The 23,226-nt window shown below is 39.8% G+C and overlaps 1 long non-coding RNA gene across 2 annotated transcripts; it reads right to left on the bottom strand.

The window, feature by feature from the left end:
- LOC141579620 (uncharacterized) lies at positions 1 to 21,983 on the bottom strand. Of its 2 annotated transcripts, none has more exons than XR_012511359.1 (2): positions 21,037 to 21,983; positions 1 to 1,014 (listed from the first exon to the last, which is right to left on the bottom strand). It is a non-coding gene; the product is annotated as an uncharacterized LOC141579620 (long non-coding RNA). The 2 variants fall into 2 exon arrangements; XR_012511360.1 differs by having other exon boundaries at positions 21,339 to 21,983.
- Positions 21,984 to 23,226: the final 1,243 nt, after the last annotated feature.

Raw genomic sequence — 23,226 nt, 5'->3', positions numbered from 1 at the left:
TGAAAGTCTACGAAATAAAAAGATTTATTTTCGGTAAAGACTTAAGGAATTCAACACTTAGGAATAATTAGTGTATTCAACTCTGATGTCTGAGAAATTCTCTGACAACCTGAGAAACAGTCAGATAGTCGGATGTAGGTCTAAGAAGCTAAAACTTGCATTGGGTCACACTTTTGATTGTATCACTTGAATATAGGAAAAGGCTACAAACATCTACTGCAAATTCTCCCTGAATTAAAAATTTTACATGAAGATCTAGCGAAACGTCATCAGAAAAGCAAATACGTTTGTGTGATTCATTTAGGAGTAAATTCTGATCTAATTTTAGAAATTCGGGGCATCTATTACTTTAGGAAACGCTTGTTTCTAATGATTTTAGTATTTACACTTCAAAATTGATTTTTTTTCCTGATCTCGAGAATTCCTTATGTATGATATATTTATGATGTTTCTTAAGCAGCGACCTAAAACCCTGAAAGACTGGAGCGCTCCAAAAGATTCTAATTTATCTTTCAACAGTATTTAATTTATAATCACTGTAGTGGCTTGAGTAGAGCCTCCCTCCGCCCCCCCGAATTCTTGTCCATCCGAGAACTTCAGACTGTGACCTTATTTGGAAATGGGATCTTCGCAGATGTAATTAGTTAAGGATCAAGATGAAATCACCCCGGTTTAGGGTGAGCCCTAAATTCAGTGAGAGTGTCCTCACCGGAGTCAGAAAAGGACCTGGACACGCAGAGGGAGGCAGGCCACTTGAAGACAGACAGAGGCAGATACTGGAGCGATGCAGCCACGAGCCAAGGAGCCTCCAAGAGCTGGAAGAGGCTGGCACGATTCCCCTCCAGGCCCTTCAGAGCATGTGTGGCTCTGCCAGTACCTTGATTTCAGACTTCCGGCCTCCAGAACCGTGAGAAGATCAGTCTCTGTTAGGTTTTGACAACTTGTTTTGGCAGCCACGAGAAACAAATGCAGTGGGCATGATCCACCCCAGCGCTTCACTGATGTGAGGTTAACCTGGAGACAGATAAGTTTATTTCCTTTCCTACTGGATCTCAATTTAACACATTACTGAATCAGTTGTAAATAATGTATTAAAATGATCCTAAATATTTAATTTTTCTCCTAAGTTCCTTCATTTAGGGAAAAGTTAGTTTGATGACTCAGACCTCTATTTCTTCATATGTTCTCCCTTTTAAATATTTTTAAAGTTACCTTAAAGGTAATATTCAAAGCTAATTTGTTGCAACTGCAGACTGTATAACTTTTTTTCAAAAGACGATGTTTGCTACTATTAATGAAGCTTCCACATTTTATAAGATGTGATAATTAAATTGCTTTTTAAAAATTTACATAAATGATATTTCACCTTCTCTTGAAAACCATCAAAGCATAAAAAGCAAATTCAACCCTATGCTTGCCATAAACAAGGTGACCTCAAGCATCACTTTTCAGGCTGCACCCAAGAGGGGTTTTATTTCTTCCTAATATTTCCTGTTGTGCCCGTACAAGACCCATTCAGATGTTGCCATTTCAGCACTCTTTTCCTGCCCAAGGACCATCTGAGCTCCCTCAGGATCTCCTGTAACATCAGAATGTTAAGCCCAGCAGGGTTCCAGTATCACTCACCCTTCATGGTCCACGAACTATACTGTTGTTACAGGTTGGCATCGAAAGGGTAAGTAAGATTCACTAATTCAATGGTCCTAAGCCCCAGTAGCAGGAACCCATTAAGAGACTCTCATGTCCTTTTAAGGAAACTATGCAGCTGGTCATTATTTGCTGCCCACAAAACCTACCAGACCAGATTACAAGTCCTGTGAAAATTAAAACCGAAGTGACACTGCTTACAAACATTTTGAGATTGATATAAACAAAAGAGATTTACATGGCTTAAAATACTCTAAGCCAGAGAAATGTCTTTGTTCTTTAAAACAAAACCATGTCAAAATCTTCAGAAGGTAATCATATTGTTACTCTTATAAAGAATCTAAAACAAGAAAAAAAGACAATTTCTCAGTCCAAATTTCTTCCATTATAAGAGGGCAAGGAGAGTTGTCATTGCTTCAAGGAGCTGGGTGTTATATTACTGATCTTTTGGGTGCGAATAGTTGAATCCAAATGAATGTGGACAGGGCAAAGCCAAGGGAACCTTCAAAGTAAAAACTGCCCCTGGCTTAGGCTCCCAGCAGATGGAGAGCAAAGATGAGAGGACAGGATGCTGTGCAGAACAAGCACACACCTCAGCACCACACTGCCCATCTCTCAAGCATCTGAGTATTTATTTTATGAGTAGGAACAACAGCTGGTCCCCGTTCCATTAAATGTCAGATATATGCCTGGAAAGATAATGTACCAGCAGAAATTAAATAGCATCCCATGGGTTCCTGATATCTGGTATAAAATATGTATTTTAATCAATCGATTTTCTTTTTTTCCCCTACGATTTATTAGCAAGGTAAATTACTACTATGTTTTAGGATGTTTATGAGCTCTAACTTACACTGAGTAGATGTTTGGACCATAACCAAACTTCTAAATGTGTTTTTAAGATCCTTCTTTATTTGACCCCTTCTTACAGCTTAAGTTCTTCCCAGACGCTTCCCCTTGACTCCAAGTTCCAGTAAATCTGAAATAATTTCAGGTTAGGAAGTGCTGTGTCTTCAAGGAAATCAACAAGAATTATAAGAAGTACAACCAGAGCTACATACATGCGCCCACAGGACACCCAACCCAGCCTTAGGGGCGTTGAAGGACTCCCAGGGCAGATGTCTGGAGTAACGCTGAGATGTAACTAAAGGTCAGGCAATCGAGGTGGTGTGGACAAGTATTTGGCACAAAGAGAAGCCTGTGCAAATGCTTGGAGGTCAGATATTCCGAACAGACATTCCATTCCATGGCTTATCCATCATTTCAATTTGTTCATGGTGTCTAAGAGCTAATTACTGTGGATAAATTTGAGATGAGTTCTCATTATGAGTTTTTCCGCACCTAGGTTCTCCTAAGTTCCACAAGTTTACTATGTCCATACCAATTACAGGAAAATAAGAATCAAGCTCACGAAAATTAAGAGTGGAATGATATACATATCATTTTGTAAACTGCCATCCCCGAAGTACAGTATTCTTCCTTCAGCTATAATGCCCGTCCCCATGTGCTCTGTTAATTGTATTTCACCCACTGTTAAATTGTTCTCAGTCTTCATCAGGTTGAAGGCATGCGGTCTCCATAAGACAAGTCCTAAAAGTAAACCTGGCTTTGAGCAGCTGTTTCTCTTCTGTAATCTTTTATATTTTGTACAATTTGGGTTCATGGATCTCCCTGACAATATCCTCATTAGAAAAACTAAATAAAAGCAAAGCAGGAACGATGTTAGTAACCACGTGTGCTGAAAGCGTGTCATCTCCCCACCTCCATCTCAGACTGATCCCTTGGCCTCATTCCCGAGTTCTTCTGGACATCCCGCAGGCTACTAGAGAAATATAGCAAATGAGAACGTGGGAAAATATGGTCCTTCTTTAGCGATGTATACATGTGTGATACACATATGTGTTCAGGAAAGAAGGAGGCAGAACTAATTTCACATAAACCACAGTGGCACCACATCTGTTCTCCATAAATGTCAGTTAAGGAGGAGAATTAGCTTGGAGTTGGCCCAGAGACTAGAAACGTGTGTGTTCAATTCCTGGCACTTTCTTCTGATTCACAACGTGATGTGTCACAAATATCTCACCCTTTTGTCACTCAGTTTTCCTCTTCTGTTAAGAAGCAGTCAAGCCTTCTGGTCTCCATTCTTTCACTGCTTTGCTTCCTAATTTCTGTGTATAGTTTTCACTGGTTTCAGTAAGTGTTCTGCTTAGAGGGAAAAAGGAGATGCGTATGGAAGAAGAAAAAAACGATACGGCTCCTTCTGGTTTGCAAACCTACTTGATGAAAGTCAGAATATAAGGTATGAGTATTGTCCATGTAAGTCTACTTTGAATGCCAAACTTTGATGCTGAAACATGCCCACATTTTTACCTATCACTTGAGGCATTTAGTTTTCACTCCAAAAGATAAAATACCATGTTACAGTTCTAGAAGTTTTGCTAGTAAATATCAACACCCTTCGATTTAATTTTCAACATATTTTCTTTGCTAAGACTCCAAAGACACAAAAACATGTATCAGTCCTTTTTTTCCAGTTCCAACAGTAAATAACTTTTGATTCTAATGACCTTTATGTGCTGCCTGCCTGATGTTTAAAAAAAAATGTTTAAAAAAACGAAAATGAAAGTGAAAATCTGTGGCATGCATGCTCTTCTTCAGAAGAGCTCAAAGAACTCTATAAATACCCTTCAGCTATCTCTGGTTTTCTAATTTAAAATGATGTATCATGCAAAACTTACAAACAATTATTTCCTGTAAAATTACTTCCCATACAAAGTTTAGTATCTGCTCTTATAAGTCATTTCCCACAGATTCTGAATCATTTGGAGAGTAGTTACGTATCTGTGTGTAGCTAAATGAACTTTCTTTAACTCCTGATTCATCATGCCCTCATTCTATTTTTATATTTCCCCCAAATTTCAGTGTCAGCAGGGAGCAAGGTCATGAATAAACAGTCTCCAAACCTATAGCTTTATTGTTTGTTTCCCCAAAGAGACTTCTGCATCTTTTCTCCACTTAAGTGTCTCTTATTTAAGTTCTAAGCCATATGGTTATGCCAAGCAAAATATACAGAATCTTAAAGCCGGAAGATCTCAAAGTTGACTAGTCTCAACCTCATAACTAATGCAGGGATTATCCTTTTAGAGTCCCTGGCAGGTAGTGCAGACTGAACAGTTCCAGGACAGAGAGCCCACTAAATCACAAGGAAGCCAACTTCTTCCCAAATTAAGACTTTTTACTTGCCCTTCCAGTGCGTGATGGCAACGACCTTCCTCTGGCCTTTGCATAACTTGCTCCCTAAATACATTCAAGTCTCTGCTGTAACGTCAGCTTCTTAACAAGGCCTTATCCTCTTATCCATCTTTATTTCTCTTCACAATATTTACTGCTACCTATATTACACTATAGGTGTATTTGTTGATTTGTTGATTATTTGATGCAGCACAGGATATAAGCTCCAAGAAAGCAGGGACTGTATCTTAGTACCACAGTATCCTCGGCCCCGAGAGTAATGCCTTGTATATAATGTCGGTACCAGGGATTGCACCCCTGTCAAGCATCTCATTCCTGTCCAGGTCTGTGGGAACGCATGAGCCAGAGAGGATGCTGGCTTCAAGAAGAGCCTGGCTTTCTGGCATTGTTCTCGGCTTTTCAGGAACCTCTTTCTCCTCAGTCCCCAGCCTCCTCTAGGAGCGTCCAAGAAAACCCAGGCTCCTGATGGCTTACACAGCTGGGCTGACTGCTCTGGTTCTATAGTCAGCACCCTTTAATGTCTATGGCTTTTGGGGTGGTGGCAGATCCCAAAAAATGCCTTCAGATTGCTCTTCCTAAGTTTGGTTCTATACTCAACCCGAGCATATGTCTTTTATTTCATAGCTAAACAAATCATGGACTCTGAAACTCTGTCTTGGAGAATATGTGAGCCACATACAATTTCTTGGCTTTTTTTAGTGTGTGTGTGAGTTGGGGGAATTAGAGCGAGCAGTTCGTGTTTAGAGCTTCAGAGGAGTAAGTCAGAGGATGTAGAAAATAATATAAGCAAATTTTATGTACATGAGAATATTCTGGAAGGACATACAGGAAACTGTCAACAACAGTTGCCTTTCGACAAGAAGACCAGGAATTGAAGAGATTATTTATTATGCATATTCTCATTCTATTTGAATGTGTTCTGTTCACTCATTTTTATTTACATATTTAATTCTTTCAATTAAAAGTTAAAATAAGCTTAAAGAATAATGGTTACTCAAAAGGAGCCCAGTGCTGGTTTGACTTAAGAGGAAAATAGACAAGTTCATTGGTGTGATTCTATGTCAATTAGAGCTAAAGTGACAAGCCACCTCTGTATAAAGGAGCATTTCTTCTTCATTCAGATAAAACCTTGTCAAGCACTCTCCTGAGTCCTGTAAAGATTCTTACAAAATACATCACACCGTTTTTTGTCCCCCAGGCAGCAGAGATGTGACAGAGAGGTGAACAAAAAGTAAAAGTTAAAGCAGTTAGTGGTTAAATGCCAGAGTCTCATTTGCGGCATTAAAGGCCCAGTAGTTGGAGTACACTGCTGTGAGTTGAATTGTGCCCCCTCCCCCGAGTATATGCTGGCTTTCTAACCCCCGGTACCTCAGAGCGTGGAGACAGGGTCTTTACAGAGTAATCAAGTTAAAACGAGGTCGTTAGGGCTGGCCCTAATCCTGTATGACTCGCATCCTTATAAAAAGGGGAAATTTGGACACTGGTTTGACTGACACCCTAAAGACAAGATCGTCTATAGACACCGGGAGAGAACTGTCTTCAAGCCAAGAGACGCCTGAGGCAGCAGAAGCTGAGAGCGAGACCTGGAAGACCTTCTCCCCCACAGCCCTCAGAAGGAGCCAACTCTGCCGGCACCTCGATTCAGTCTTCTAGCTCCCAGAACTGGGAGACAACAAATTCTTGCTCTTTAAGCCACCCAATTTGTGGTCCTTGGTTACAGCAGCCCTACAAAACTAATATATTCACATAAATTTGATAACAGGTAAAAAGCAAGTGAACCCATCCTTCCTACCCAATCACAAACTAGCCTTCCAAATAGAAAGAATAGAAAGCTATGTAGGTAAAATCCAAGTGTGCTCATTGTAACTTCCTTTCTCATCAGTGGTTGTCCATCAGAGGAGCTATGACATCCAGGGGACATTTGGCAACATTTGGAAACATTTTGGTCGTCCCAACAGGGGGAGTTGCTCCTGGAATCTGATGGGTCTCATAGCCAAGGAGGCTGCTAAACACCCTACGATACATGAGACAGCCCTCCACCCAAAGATCCATCTGGTCCCAAAGGTCAAAGGTGCTGATTGACAAGCTGTTTCTGAACATCTTAGACCAAAATTTTCTATATACATAATGTATTCTTATTTTCATTCCACAAATAGTTGAATGTCTACTATATTTCATGTGCACAGAAAAGGACATTTACAAAAACATGTATTTGTTTAGTATCATGAACACCATACACAACAAAAAGTGACTCTTCTGTAAGCACCATGCCCCTGTCTTCTTCCTGCCCCCCCCCCCCCCGTTTATTTAGCTATTGGGACGTTCATTATTCTTCTTCAGGTTTGCAATCTGGTTAAAGTAATACACCACTCCCTCCCTCCTCGTTATACCGTCTAAGTCGTCTCTAATAGAGTAGCACCTGCTCAGATGAGGGTTTACACTTCCTTTTACTGTAAAGCCTGTGGGAGGTGAACCAGGCTGAGAGGAAACAAGCCAACAGACAAGATGCTGCTGTGCTCGGATCTGATGGGGCTGAGGCCGCATATTCTGCGGTTTCTCTCCAACGGTCTGTGCAGTCTTTCCAGTATAGTATGATTGTCTTCCTGTTCCATCAAGGGATTAAAGCCCTTTTTTCTCCATTTGAAATGTGTCTAAATCCTTTTATTCAACTGTCAAAAAAGTAAAATACTGATTCTTTTCTTTAAAGACTGTGTAATGTGTTAATAGATCTTTTTTTTTTCCTTTGATGAGTTTGAATTCAAATCCCAAATTGAGATAGCTAGTGAAAAGATGTCTTGTGGTTTCATATAAATGCCTGATGGTCTTTTATCCACACTATCCATTGTATGTTTGAACTTGATGGACAGTTTTTCTTAAAAAGAAAAAAAAAAAACAGAGCAAGTTCTAAATTACTCCAAAGATCGGGATGAAATGCATTGGCAGCTTCACTCCATGTCTATTAGCATTACTCGTTTATTCATTTATTCACCATACCTGAGAATGCTGTCATATGGTCTTTGACCAGGGGAAATCTGTCTGAATAGTTCAGGCTCCTGATAAAAAGGGATCATTTTTTCCTACATAGATGTCTTAAAGCCATTTCCCAATTCACAATAACTCTAAATTGATGCGTGTAAATATAAAACTTCATAGCTGAATGGTTTGTTGAAGACAAAAGAAATTATGTGCATTTAAAACCATAACTGTGGAACAAGCATTACCCGTACTGCACACAACAAAACGGAGAATAAACAAGATCTTGCCACCTTATGCCACATTTTAGTTGAATATTATGTCATTTTTAAGTATGTGATCATAAAACTTAAAGGGAGCTTGACAGGCAGAGCTCAATGGGAAGTTTGCAATCCCCAGAGGCAGGAAGTCCACATCTTTCTGCTGTATATTTGCTGAAAACCTGAAATGCTGTAAATAAAGGAAAAGAAAAAACTTAAAGCATCTCCTAGAAAAAAGTTTATATATGTCTGTGTTTTTTGCTGTTTCTTTTTCCTTTTTTTTTTTTTTTTTTACTTCTTGCCTCCCAGGAACACAAGATACTTGGGTCTTCTGTCAAATACCAATCTTGCTTCTAAAAAACAGGGCTTCCTTGGAGAAAAGAATGAAATCCTTTCACCAGCAAAGAGTCAGGAATAAACTGAAGGATGCTAGAGATGTGTGGAGTATAAGCTTCAATATGAATGCTGTCAGCATAAGTTAAGTGTAGTTAGTAATAGAGAAATAGCAGTAGCACCAGAAAGACAGAGTTATTTCCAGGCTGAGAAAATAAAAAGACAACACTGTGTAGTGCAAAGCATGGAGAGGGAGTCTGTGCAGAAAAGAAATGGGCAGAGATTTTATTGTTGCACAGGACACAGAGCATGACTGTAAGAAAGGGAGAGTTCTAAAGAAAAAATGTCAACCACAAATAAAAACCATGGGACAAAGGGGTCATGGATGTATGAGGAGTCACAGCAGAGACAGTGAAGTCTTGTTAAAGGAACTGGGGTTGAATAGAAATTAAATGAACCTCAAAAGGAGTCTGAAAGCACCCTCTGACACAGAAGCAACAATAGATAAAGATACACAGGTCACAAAAGCAACTTTGAGGCATTGGCACAGCCAACGGGGTTTATTCCACTAATAATAGGAGGTAGAGAATGACTATAAATTCCCTGATGAGAAGGGACTGGTGATTTAAAACTAAACTGACACTGCTATAATCTGGCTCTAATTTACTCTTATATTTAAATAAAATTCTTAGTCAATTTGATTATTATCAAATTATCCCTTTTAATTAAAGTAACACATATAATTCCTAAGCAGTGTAGCATCTGAAGGAGTCCTCCAGTGGACTCTGTGGATGAAAATGATGCAGGCAGGTAACCACGCTACTTCAATTAATTCTGCTTACACCCTTATCTAATTATTAGAGATAAAAGAACAGACGGAGGCATGACCAGTACCCCGGAATGGATGGTTGCCTGACAGTATTTTTTCCACTTGATGACCTCCCTTCTGTAGAAGGTAATGAACTCTTAAGCACTCAGAGAGGTGGAGCTGATCTGCTCATTCCTGTCTCACCCTGCTCCACATCTCCCTCATCTCTGTTTGAGACTGTCAAGAATTGCTCAGGGGCAGCTGACAGCCTGTGTATTATTTCTGGCATGACACTCAGAGCCACGTGGAAAAGTTCCATACTGGGCTCTATGTAGCCAATGGAAGCATTCTTGGGCAAATATTTTACAGTCCTGCAGGGCTGGTTTCACAGCAGCTATTTATTCATTCATTCATCTCATATTTATTGAGTTAAAAACCTATGAGCTGGCAGATACTGAGCAGTTTTTCTTGCCCACCTGAGATCTGGGTTAAATTCTAAATGCATCTCCTCTAGGTTCCAAAAACTAAAGATTAGCATAACCTAAATCCTGCTGACATTTAGAGGTAGGAATAATCACATCTAAGTGGGAAGTCCAGGAGGGCATCGTGGAAGAACTAGAATTGGAATTGGTTGGAAGTGCCTCAAAAGGCAGAGATGTTAGGGAAACTAATTCCTGCATGTTACATGTAGGATGAATGTGAAAATCAAAAGTACAATGTTTAGAGAACAAACGATGAAGCAGGCACTGTACTGTGGGGAAGGCAGAAGAGATTACACTGTCAAAGTGGGTGGTCCTAACAAAGGAAGCCACGCCCCCTCCAAGGGAGTCTGAATCCCATAGAGAAGGCAATGAAGAGCCAGGGAAGGCTCCTGAGCAAAAGAGCACATTTAGTTGGAAAAATTTTAACAGTATTTTGAATTGACTGGCAAGGACATCTGCAGATACAAAACTCAGTTAGTAGCATATTCTAACCATCTAGGTATACATTCTATTGGAAATGAGAAGTGAACAATTAGCTTAAAAGCTGCTGATGGCAAGATCATTACTCTTTATATCCAGGGTACCTATGGCACATTACACGTTATATACAGGCACAAATGTTTGGCTAATAAGCAAAGATCTGGGATGCAAATCAGCAATATGCACCGAACAGTGAAAACCAAAGAAAAGTCAATGCCAGGTGCTATGGCATAGTTAAGAACTGGTAAATGACCAGGGGATCTTACAAAAAGAATGTAACTGGTGACAACATAGAGAATAAAATAAGGGTTTAATCAGTGGGTGGCAGAAAACAAGGGGCAGAGTCCCAACTCCTATCTTAAGAAAATTGAAAGTGAAATTTAAAAAGAGAGACTTTGGTAAGAGGTAAATAATGATTCTTTTCCCAAAACTAACCACTTTTTATTGAAGTCTAGTTGATTTACAATGTTGTGTTAATTTCAAGTGCACAGCAAAGTGATTCAATTATACTACCTATATGTGTATGTGTATATTCTTTTTCAGATTCTTATCCATTAAGTAATGAATTTTTAAAAGACTTTGTCTTTCAAAAAGGTACCTGAGAAGGATTTACTTAATGAGAGAATATCAAGTATTCAGGGACCATGACACCTCCAGCAAGAGAGTAATTAACTAGATTAAACTGAATAGATACAATCCAGCAATGAATATTTGCTAAGCACCACTATAAACTGAAAACTATGCCAAGCAATGGAGATATGAAGATGAAAATTAACAGTTTCTGCCCCCACAGAATTTATAATCACAGGGAGACTCAGATAGGACCAACAGAAAATTATGATGCAATAATGACTTTAATTAAGGCAGGTACCAATTGTAGTAAGAGCAGAGGTGGAAGCAAAGAGCACCTAGGGAAGTTTTAGAAGGTTCTGTGCATCCATTTTCACTTTTTGCAATTAAATGAGCTCTTATAATACTTCTGCAGAATCACCCCGCTCCGCCAAGTCCACATGGTTTGATAAGATTGACCAAGATCTTCAGCTGTACGATAGGCATACAGTCCTGGGCCAGCCAATCAGAATAACACATCCTCCAGTAATTAATTTGGGGATAGGCATGTGACCCAATCTAAGCCAACCAAAATTCTTCACAGAATATTATTTAAAGATTAAGGATTAAGAAAGAGCCACTTTCTCTTTTTAAAATGCCTCAGGCCAGAACCAAGCAAGCCTTGAACCAAGGGCTTCCCTTTGCAGCACAAGAGAAGAGCTTGTTCAATACTGAAGTCAACCAAGAGGAATAAAGACCCAACAAAAAGAAAAGAAGATAATGAAAAGGAAAGATTCCTAATGCATTTTTAGGACCCTTGTAACTTTGCCCAGCATGATTAGGAGTAACTATCCAAACTCATTATACTCATTAGTTTGACAAAAGTGTTCTAACATATTGTTAAGGACTAAATGTTTGTGTCCTACCCCCCCAAATTCATATGTTGAAGCCCCAGCTGTCAATGTAGTGGTGTTTGGAGATGGGGCCTTTGGGAAATAATTTGAGTTGGGTGAGGCCACGAGGAAGAGTCCTGGTCTGATGGGATTGGTGCTCTTATGAGAAGCACAGCAGAGGGCTTGCTCTCTCTCTCTTTCTCTCCCTACACACAACAAGGAGAGGCCACGTAAGGACACAGCAAGAAGGCAGCCACCTGCAGCCCAAGGAAAGAACTCTCACAGGACACCAACCCTGCTAGAAGTTTGAACTTGGACTTCCAGTCTCCAGAACTGTGAGAAATAAATTCCTGTCGTTTAAACCATCCAATCTATGGTATTTTGTTATGGCAGCCTTAAGTGACTAAGATAAGCATCAAATACATGGTCACCCAGAACCTTACCTGTTATAACTATTTGCTTAGCAGCATCAGGTGATCTTTGCATATTTCTATTGCAAGATCATGCCATGGCCTGTCAGTACTCTCTTTACTACTAGAAATACAGTCATTAGTGCCTTTAAATCTAATAAGGTTATAGAACCAAGTTCAGAAAGCTGAGAACCAATTCAGAAAACTCATCCTTAAGATTCTACTTCTCTAGAACCACCCTCAGTACCAAAATAGAGGGGAGAGAGAGAGATTTTAAGGAACCGTCTTAAACAACTTTAGGAGCTAGCAAGTTGGAAATTTGTGTGGCAGGATGTCAGGCTAGAAATTCAGGCAAGAGTTGATGTTGCAGTTTGAGTCTGAATTCCACAGAGCAAAGGACTGGAAGCTCAGGCAAGGTTTCTATGTTGCAGTCTTAAGAGAAATTTCTTCTAGAGACTACAGTCTTTGCTCTTGAGGCCTTCAACTGAATGGATGAGGTTTATCAACTAGGGAATATAATCTGCTTTAATTAAAGTCTACTGATTTGAATGTTAATCACATCTAAAAAATACTTCCACAGCAACTTCTAGACTGTGCTTGACCAAACAACTGGACACAATAGCCCAGCCAAGTCCACACATAAAATTAACCATCACCTCTGCACAAAGACCTTGAACGCAAATATTCGTATCAGCTTTATTCACAATAATTCCAAACTGGAAGCAACTCAAATGCCCATAAGTAGGTAAAGAGATAAACAAATTGTGTATATCCATTCAATGAAATGTTGCTCAATAATAACAAGGACAAACTATTGATGTAAACAACATAAATGACTCTCAAAATCATTATGCTGAATAAAAAGCCAAACCAAAAAAGAGTACACAGTGTATGATTCCATTTAATGAAATTCCAAAAAATTCAATCTATAGTGACAGAAAATGGTAGAGTAGTACTTGCCAGGGAAAGAAGGTGGAAGGATGAATGAATTCTAAAGGGACATGAGAAAAATTGGGGTGGGGGGTGATGGAAATGCCAATTATCTTGGTTGGGGTGATTCATGGTGTACATATGTCACGGTTCATTGTGGTAAACAGCACCTAAGATGTCCCCGTATTCATGCCCTTGTGGAATCCTCTTTGCTTAAGTGTGAGCGGCATTTAGTGACTCATTTTTTTTAATTGAGGCATAGTTGACATAAAACATACTAGAGTTTCAGGTGTATAGTAACTCACTTTTAGTGAATAAAATGTGGTAGAAATGATGGGTTGTCACTTCGAAGATTAGGTTACAAAAAACAACTATGGTTTCAGCCTGAAACATTTCCTCTCTCTTCTCTCTCTCTCTCTCAAACCTTGCTCTGGGGAAAGCAAGCTGCCATGAAGAGGTTCACATGGCAAGCGACTGATATCTTCAGCCAACATCCCATATGAGTGAACTTGGAAAGGGATCTCTGAAGTCTGCCAACAGCCATGGGAGTGAGTTTCAAAGCGGATCCACCCTCTGTTACACACTGAGATGATTGTAACTCTGGCCAACGTTTTGATTTCAGCCAGAGTACTCAGCTCAGCCATTTCCAGATTCCCAATCCACAAAAACAGTGAGGTAATGAATGTTTGTTGTTTAAAACCACTATGTTTTGAGGTAATTTGTTATGAAGTAATAGATAACTCACAAACTTATCAGATTGTACCTTTTAAACATGTGTGGAGCTTATTGCACATCAATTAAGCCTCAGTAAAGCTGAAAAGAAAGAAAAAAGAGAAAGAAAAGAAGGGAAGGAAGAGGGAGGAAAAGAAAGAGATAGGAGAAAATGAGGGAGAGGGAGGTAGAGAGGGAGAGATAAAGGGAAGGAGAGAGATATGCCGGGAGGGAGGGAGAGAGAAGGAAGAAAGAAGCCATGAGGCTAGAACAATCATTAATGGCAAGAATGAGGAATGGGCAGGAAGAATATGATATGGGTACTTAATGTTCTTGATAAATATTTCATTGTCCAGTTTATTGGAAAGGAAAGTGGAAGCTTATCTGCTTGGAATACTCAAGTTTTAAAAAGGAGTAGTTTAGAACAAAAAATCAAGTGTAAAGTCTTAGAAACAGCACTAGGCAACTGAGAAAATGGCTGCCCCGACTTCCTGACTCATGATCCATTGGAAAGAAAGACAGGAGAATCCTCCACTGAGATGACTTCTTGGGGGAAATCAAAGGTAGGCATCACTTAAGACAAGAATGTTGTGAAAAGAACTGAAGGTGCCAAGAAGCATGGACTCCAATGGGCACAGAGGAAATGGTTTGGTGGAAGAATATCAGTAGAAAGATGTATTTAGGGGAAGAATTGCACAGCAATATTTGAATTTGATTGCAGGAAAAGAACTGTTACTTACAGCTTGAATCTGGGTTAGAGACAAGAAGTAAGAAAATGAAATATCCAAATTGAGCAATAGGCAAAATCTGTTATGATCAAGGGTAGAGTGGAGGATTTAATAGCAAGAATTAAGAGAGTCACATTTTCCTCTAAAACCAGCATAGATTGTAAATACAAAATGGACTTAATATCCAAAGACATTTTTACGTCACTGAGAGGGAACTGAAGACAAGTGGGAATTCAGAAGCTAGAAACTAAAAACTTAATCTACATGAGTTTACTCATGTCTATTCTGTGGGACAGCAGACACTTTTGATTGCCTGCTCAACCAATGTGTGTTCTCCCTTCCTACCTTACAAACAAAACACAAATTTTATTTATATTTCCACCTCCCAGGGAAGGTAATCTTATCCCCAAACCACAGGTAAATCCTGGTGAGTCCAAACCAATTGTGGTTATCTTGCCAATGGTGGGCTTAGGGATAGACATGAAACCCAATTTGGGATAATGAGACAGACATAAGTGGAATCTCGGGAAGGGGAGAAAAACCTCATAAAGGTTTTTATTTTTAATTATCCTTTTTATTCTTCAACTAAAGAAAGTAACACTACTTACTCTTCTGTTCAACTTTGTTCTGTCAGGATGCAATGCCTGGAACAAGGGTATTTTAAGATCTTGAGAGGGGTAGCCTAGAAACCCAACTAACTGGAAGTGACAGAATGAAAAACTAGAAAAATGTGAATGCTTGATGACATGTTGAACCAATGAATTAACCAAGCCTGGAAACACCTACCTCCCAATATTTGGTTATTGGATTTATCTGTCTTTCGATTTGCAGCTAAAGACATCCTAATTGATTTACAAGGGATACTAACTGTATAGTATATTAAAAAGTGTGACATATAAAAGAGTCCCCTCCCGGGCTACTACAACAGAATACCACACACTGGGCGGTTTAAAAACAGAAATTTATTGTTTCTCAGTTCTGGAGGCTAGAATTACAAGAATAAGGTGTTGACAGGGCTGCTTTCTTTTGAGGTCTCTCTCCTTGGCTTACAGATGCCACCTTCTTTTAGTGTCTCCACATGGTCCTCCCTCTGGGTGCACAGATGTCTATGCTCAGATTTCCTCTTCTTACCAGAACATCACTGGATTAGAGCCCACCCATATGACTGCATTTTTCCTTAATTGTCCCTTTAAAGATCCTTTCTCCAAATACAGTCTCATTCTAAGATACTAGAGGCTAGGACTTCAACATATGCATTCTAAGGGGACACAATTTAACCCATTATGCTTAGCAACTGGCACTGTGCGAGGCACTCGGGATGGAAATTTTAACAAGAATGGTCCCTTTTCACATAGCACTTACATTTCAGTAGGAAAAATAGCACTTAAACATGGTCATTTAGATACTAGCACGACTTGGAGAGTAGAGCATATGACAGTATATAACAAGGGCACTTAACCCAGGGCAGTATTCTCAACTGGAAGCAATTCTGCCTCCCAGGAGACATGCGGCGATGCCTGAAGACATTTTTTACTGTCACAACTTAGGGGTACAACTGGCAGATGCTGCTAAGCATCCTGGAGTTCATAGGGCATTTCTCTCCCAACCAACAATCATCTTCTCTACAATGTCATAATACCACTGTTGGGAAACCCTGAGCTAGTCTGTAGGGTCATGGAAAGAACCCTCAAGCTGACCTCTGAAGAATTTGTACTAATTTACTGAGGTAGGCAGAGCAGAAATGGAGTTCTAGGCAAAAAGGAACAGCAGGTGTGAAAGCCTTCTGTTAGCAAGAAATGTGACACAGGTGAGAACTGAAAGAAGGCCAAACACAGAGCACCTAAAGGGAGGGGGGACTGAAACGGGAGGGGCGCAGCAGGAGCAGCAGGCAGGTCCTGCAAACCCTGGGCCATGTCTAGGACCTTGTTTTGAATTTTACTGAAGAATGATGATAAAACAAGCAGTATGAAGGATCAAAGAGAAGATGAACCTACAGTCCCTTAAATTTAGTGATTTTTTTGTTGGGAAATCTCTAGGAGCTGGTAAGAAGAAGGATGTCGTTTGTGATCAAGTTATGGAAAGGAGAAACACAGCACAAATGAAAAATTGGGGGTATGGAAGTTCTCCTAGGGCAGTCTACCCAGGCAATAGAAATAAAAGCAAAAATAAACAAATGGGACCTAATTAAACTTATAAGCATTTGCACTACAAAGGAAACCATAAGCAAAACAGAAAGACAACCTATGGAATGGGAGGATATATTTGCAAAAGATGACACTGACAAAGGTTTAATTTCTAGAATATATGAACAGCTCATACAACTTAAGAAGAAAAAACAAACAAACAACTCAATCCAAAAATGGGCAGAAGACCTAAATAAGCAATTCTCCAGTGAAGACATGCAAATGGCCAATAGGCACATGAAAAAAATGTTCAATATCAATAATTATCAGAGAAATGCAAATTGAAACTATAATGAGATATCACCTCACACCAGTCAGAATGACCATCATTCAAAAGTCCACAAACAATAAACTGGAGAAAAGGGAACCCTTGTATACTGTTGACGGGAATGTAGTTTGGTGCAGCCATTATGAAAATCAATATGGAGATTCCTCAAAAAACTAAAAATAGACTTACCATATGATCCAGCAATCCCACTCCTGGGTATATATCCAGAGGGAACATTAATTCAAAAAGATACATGCACCTCAATGTTCATAGCAGCACTATATACAATAGTCAAGACATGGAAGCAACCTAATGTCCATCAACAGATGACTGGATAAAGAAGTTGTGGTATATTTATACAATGGAATACTACTCTGTCATAAAAAAGAATAAAATAATGTCATTTGCAGCAACAATGGTGGACCTGGGTAATGTCATTCTAAGTGAAGCCAGAAAGATAAAGAAAAATACCATATGATAGCACTTATATGTGGAATCTTAAAAAAAAAAAAAAGACAAACAAACTTACTTAGAAAACAGAAACAGACTCACAGACATATCAAACAAACTTATGGTCACTGGGGGTGAAAGGGGATGGGAAGGGATAAATTGGGAGTTCAAGATTTGCAGATACTAACTACTATATGCAAAACAGATAAACAACAAGTTTATACTGTATAGCACAGGGAATGTTTCTCTTCCAGTATGACTGAAGTATTGTGCTGTACACTAGGAATTGATACAACATTGTAAACTGACTATACTTCAATAAAAAATATATTTTAAAAAAAGAAAAGAAATGTCAGTTGACTCATAAAATACTAGAATATGCTGGGAGTATTCAGTAACTGTTCTATTACCAAAACTATGGGGAGGGGATGGGGAATCGGTTCCTTACTGACTCTGGTAAATGTCTGACCTGGTTAAAGCAGATGTTGCACAGAGGATCGGAGGAGTTTGAAGGAAAAAATGTATTTTCTTCCTACTGCCCAACATTCTGTAAGGTGGTTTTGTTTTCTGTTCCTCGAGGAATTAAAGAAAGGATCATATGCCTTCCTTGAAAATCAAATCCATCGCTTATTAACCATGATTTTTTTATTCAAAGATATTCGTTTTCCTTCTTTATGTTTGTCCCTGTGCTCACTGATGAACACATCGCATATTTCCTCTTCCATTTCACTCTGAGTGAGCTCATGCAGACCCACTAATTTACTTTTTTTTTAAATTAAAGTATGGTCAGTTTACAATGTTGTGCCAATTTCTGGTGTAGAGTATAATGTTTCAGTCATACATATACATACATATATTCGTTTTCATACTTTTTTTCATTATAGGTTACTATAAGATATTGAATATAATTCCCTGTGCTCTACAGTAGAAACTTGTTGTTTATATTTTATATATAGTAGTTAGTATCTGAAAATCTCAAAATTCCAATTTATCCCTTCCCACCCCCTATCCCGTGGTAACCATAAGTTTGTTTTCTATGTCTGTGAGTCCTGCTTCTGTTTTGTAAATAAGTTTCATTTGTCTTTTCTTTTTCTTTCTTTTTTTTTTTTTTTTTTTTTGGAAGCCACATATAAGTGATATGTGATATTTTTCTTTCTCTTTCTGGCTCACTTCACTTAGAATGATGATCTCCAACCAGGTGTTCTCGCTCACCCTAAGACTGCAGCCCTTATCTCTCTATTGAGCCTTAGAATTATACACACATTATATGATATTTCTTCTTAGGTATCTAATAAACATCTCAAAATTAATATTTTCAAAAAAAATGCTCTTGCTCACCTCCTAGAGGTTATGCTCCTTTTCAGCCCCCGTGTCAGAGGGCCAGTTGTCCCTCAGTAGCTCTTGGAAAAAAATTAAGGATAATATTTGATTCTGTCTTTTTGCTCACTCCCATACCCAATTCATTAGCAAGTTCTGGGAACTTCATTCTAAAATACATCCCAAGTCTGTCCAGTTCTCATCACCTCCTACTGTTGCTCGTATTCCCCTTCCCCAGCTATAATTCATTCTCTACAAAACAGCTAGAGTGAGTTAGAAGAAGAAGGAAAAGGAGGAGGAGGAATCAGATCTCGTCATTTCTCTTCTTTCTAATTAATAAAATTCGAACTCCTTATCCTGATCTTCATAGCAAGCATTTGTCACTAACCACCACTCTCTAATTCCTGCTGATTCCTTCTATTCCCAAGCCCTGCAAATTTTTGTCCCACAATGGTCTAAACTCTTCCACAGTCCTTCACCTCCATCATCTTCTCATCCACTTCTTTGGACAGTTTGAAATCTATGATCAATAATTATAGTCAGTTTTTGGCATATACTTTAAAATTCCTTCCTTCTCTCTTACTGCTTCATACTTGGCAAACTTCTACTCTTGGTTAAATCTAACTCAGCGCTATACCGTGTCTGCATCCGCCCAAATGAATGGGGCCAAGAGCAAGCACATGCCCAAACTGATGATTCACTTAGCATCAGGGAGACCTTTGGGGCTGCTTGGCAACCCTTCCATGTTTCTCTGTCACATTCTCATTCTTACTGCCTCCAATCTCTCAAATAAAAACCATGCTTCCTGTTTCTCAGAGAAAATAGAAGCAATGCAAAAAACATCTTCATAAGCTTCCCCCATTATATCCACCAAGATACCTGCATCTATGCCCATATGTTCTTCCTGCTCTTGTAACTTTGGAGAAACTGTTTGCTATCCTAGCAAAGCCCAAACACTCCATTATGCATAAGCTCCCACTTCCTCTCATCTACTTGAAAATATTGCTTCGTGACTCTCCTACTTCTTTCCAGTACCATCATATTTTCCTTCTGTACTGAATCTTTTCCAAAAACACATAAACATTATTATATCTCCCATCTTAAACAAAAAAAAAATTTGCTTTATCTCACATACTCCTCTAACTACTGCTCTGTTTCTCTTCTTCATTTACATTGAATACCTCAAAGGAGTTCCCTGTCTTCAGTACCCCTCTTTTCTTCCTTTGAGCCCACTCTAATCAACCTTTTCAACAACTGCACTGGGAAAACACACTCCTCCTGGGTGTCTCCTTCACTCTCACCCTGTTACCACACTCACAACACTTCTGACACCAGATGTGTAGGTTTTTCTCCAACCAAGCAATTCTCTGACACCAGCTGGGTGTCCTCCAATGTAACTCAGTTCTGACACATGTACCTGGAGAGAGCATCAGATCCCACAGGACTCAGTCCCACAAGAGTGACCCCCCCTTTTCAGATGGCAATCAGTTGTCACCTGTGCATCTGCCAACCAGCTATAAATCAGCATTCCCATAACCCCCTCCCTGCGTTTGCTCATTTGTTAGAAGAGCTCACAGAACTCAAGGAAAGACCTACTTACGTTTACCAGTTCATTAGAGGATATGATAAAGACATAGATGAACAGCCAGGTAAAGAAATACATAGGGGGAGACCTAAAAAGGTCCCAAGTGCAGAAGCTTTCGTGCCCGTGGAGTTGGGGTGTACCACCTTCCCAGCATTTAGATGCTTTCCCAACCCAGAAGCTCTTTGAACCATGTCCTTTTGGGGGTTTTACAGCAGCTTCATCATGTAGGCTTGATGGATTATTAACTCCACTTCTAGCTCTTCCCTTCCTATAGGAGGAGGACGGTGGCCGTGCTGAAAGTTCCAAACTTTGACTTATGGCTAGGTCTTTCTGGTGAGCGTGCCCCATCCAGGAGCTGCCCAGGAACCCACCCAAAGTAACCTAACTGGAACAAAAGACACTCCTATCACCCAGGAAATTCCAAGAGACTCGGGGGCTCCGTGTCAGGAAACAGAATGAAGGACCAAATATTAGGACAAAGGATGCTCCTAGTGCTCTAATCACTTAGGAAATTACGCAGGTTTTAGGAGCTCTGTGCCGGGAACTGGAGGCAGAGACCAGTACACATGGTTCTATTATTTCACAACTACCATTCTGTTCATTCTACCAAAACTGTTCTTGCCTAGCTCATGAATTACCTCCAAGTTGTTAAAACACGATGCTCTATTTTTTTCAAGCTGTCTTTTACATGACTTTCAGCAGTACTTGAGTCAGTTCTTTACTCTACCCACCTTGTTAACACTTGATTAATTCCAATGCCTGGCGAACCATACTCACCTGCTTTCCCTCTCCTCTCACTGGCCATGCTGTCTCAGTCTCCACTGCTGGCTCCTCCTCTTCTCCCCAGTTTATTAATAGCGATGTACTCTGGAGTCGAGTCCTCAGACAAGCTCTCTTCTCATTCCACACTCGCTCCTTTGATGATCTCATCCAGCTTCATGGCTTTATATATCACGTATATGCTAACGATTCCCAAATGTATAACCCCAGGCAGGACTACTCCGCTGAACTCCAGATTCACACACCCAAACACCCATCCGACACTGGACTTAGCTGCCTCAAAGGCATTTAAAACTTACCGTGTCCAAATCTGAGCTCTTGGTCTTTCCTCTCAAACCTTCACCTCCTAAAGCTTTCCCCATTTCAGTACATAGCCACTCCATTCCTCCAGGAGCCTAGGCTGAAGCCTTCCTTTCTCTTACGCCACATACCCAGTCTGTCAGCACCCTGTGCTGACACCATCTGAGTGCAAAGTACTAGGCTCCTGTTTCTCTGGGAACCACTCCCATCTTTTGTGCTGATTGCGGCAATAATCTCCGGACCAGTCTCCCGGCCCTTATCTTTGCCTCTTTACAGTCTTTTCTCATTGCAGCGGCCAAAGTGACCCTGTTAAAACGTAAATGATCCCATCAGAACTCTTATAGCATCCCATTTCAGTGACACGGAAACCTACAATCCTTACAACAGCCTACAGGGCATTAAATGACCTGGCTTTTTCCACTGCTCTGATCCTGTGTCTTCCGATGTCTTCAGTCTGCATTGTTCACCTCACTTCAACACACAGGCTTCCTCATTGTTCCTGGAAAAGCCAGGCAGGCTCCACACAGAACCCCTGTACTTTCAGTTCCTCTTCCCCGAAGATCCATGTGACTCATCTCTTTTATCTCTTTCAGGAATTTTTTTAAATGCCATTATTTAAAATGATAACCTCTCAGGGGCAGGTATAGCTTAGTGGTAGAGTGCAGGCTTAGCATGCACAAAGTCCTGGGATTGATCCCCAGTACCTCGATTTGGGGAAAAAAAAATACTAGTGAAAAAAAAGCCTTAAAAAATAAAATGATAGCGTCTCTTCCCCCACAATACGTACTACTCCTTTTTTCTGCAGTATTTGCCTCCATTGCTCTCATCACCTTTAGTTATCTATGGATTAATGTCTCTGGGATTTCTTCAACTCCTTTAGTCTTTGCATGTATGTGTGCATGTGGTGTGTATGTAATAAGGAAAAAGACCTCTAATCTGAATGCAAGTAGAACAGAATGAAATGTTTTGTGGGTCTCTCATGATTCCCTGGTCAATGGCATAAATTAAAATCTGAGAGTCTAAGCCATTCTTTACCATAATAATTGTTACCCCTATTTCTGCAGATGAGAATGCCTCATAGAGACTTTAAGTGACTGCCTGAGGTCATTCAGCCAGAATCTAAACCCATGACTTTCTGTTCCCAAAGGTCACACTCAAAATCACTTTTCTAAACCACACTGTCCCAAAGCATATAGAACTCCCATGAAAAAGTACTTTCGTTTGCAATATACTAGTTGCTTAATTGTTATTTTGCCTATGAATGCTTTAATACACGCTATGATTTCTTTGTCCTTTTACTGTAATATGTGATTCTTTTTAATTATGACCTGGAAATTCCATTCACTGTAGACAGAACACCTGTGCACACCTTCAGTACAACACTATTTATTCAGTGTAACAATCTGTTTTATTCTTTCTACTGTCTCACTACTCATAATTGTCATAATTGAAACTGAGATTCATTTTTCACAGTCAACCAAGGTCAAACAACAGACGTAGATTTGCACCTTATGAAAATGAACTGTGACTCACACCATCATATATTTCTCCAGACTTTATTTGGAAAATAGCTAAAGATATCTAAAGATGTGTCCCCAAAATGTTCTAACCCCCTCACTTTCCTTCACTCACTTCCAGATTGAGTCCTGCTTCTCTGCAGGGAGGTGGCAGTAATAGTCTTGCCGACACCTCGTCTGAGATGCACTGCAGACCCCCGTGGTGAAGACCAGAGCCAGTTCTGTCTTCTAAGCAAATCTCTCCCTTCCCTGCTTCACACTTGGCACCTGTTCCGGGATAGTTGGCTAACGTTGAGCTACTCCCTAGTACAATTGCCCAGACAAATACCTTCCACTTTATGGGAAAAGAAAACTTTTGAAATAATGGGGA

This window comes from Camelus bactrianus, chromosome 2 (assembly GCF_048773025.1).
Source record: "Camelus bactrianus isolate YW-2024 breed Bactrian camel chromosome 2, ASM4877302v1, whole genome shotgun sequence".
NCBI lineage: Eukaryota > Metazoa > Chordata > Mammalia > Artiodactyla > Camelidae > Camelus > Camelus bactrianus.
This window is presented reverse-complemented; position numbering and strand designations above follow the sequence as displayed.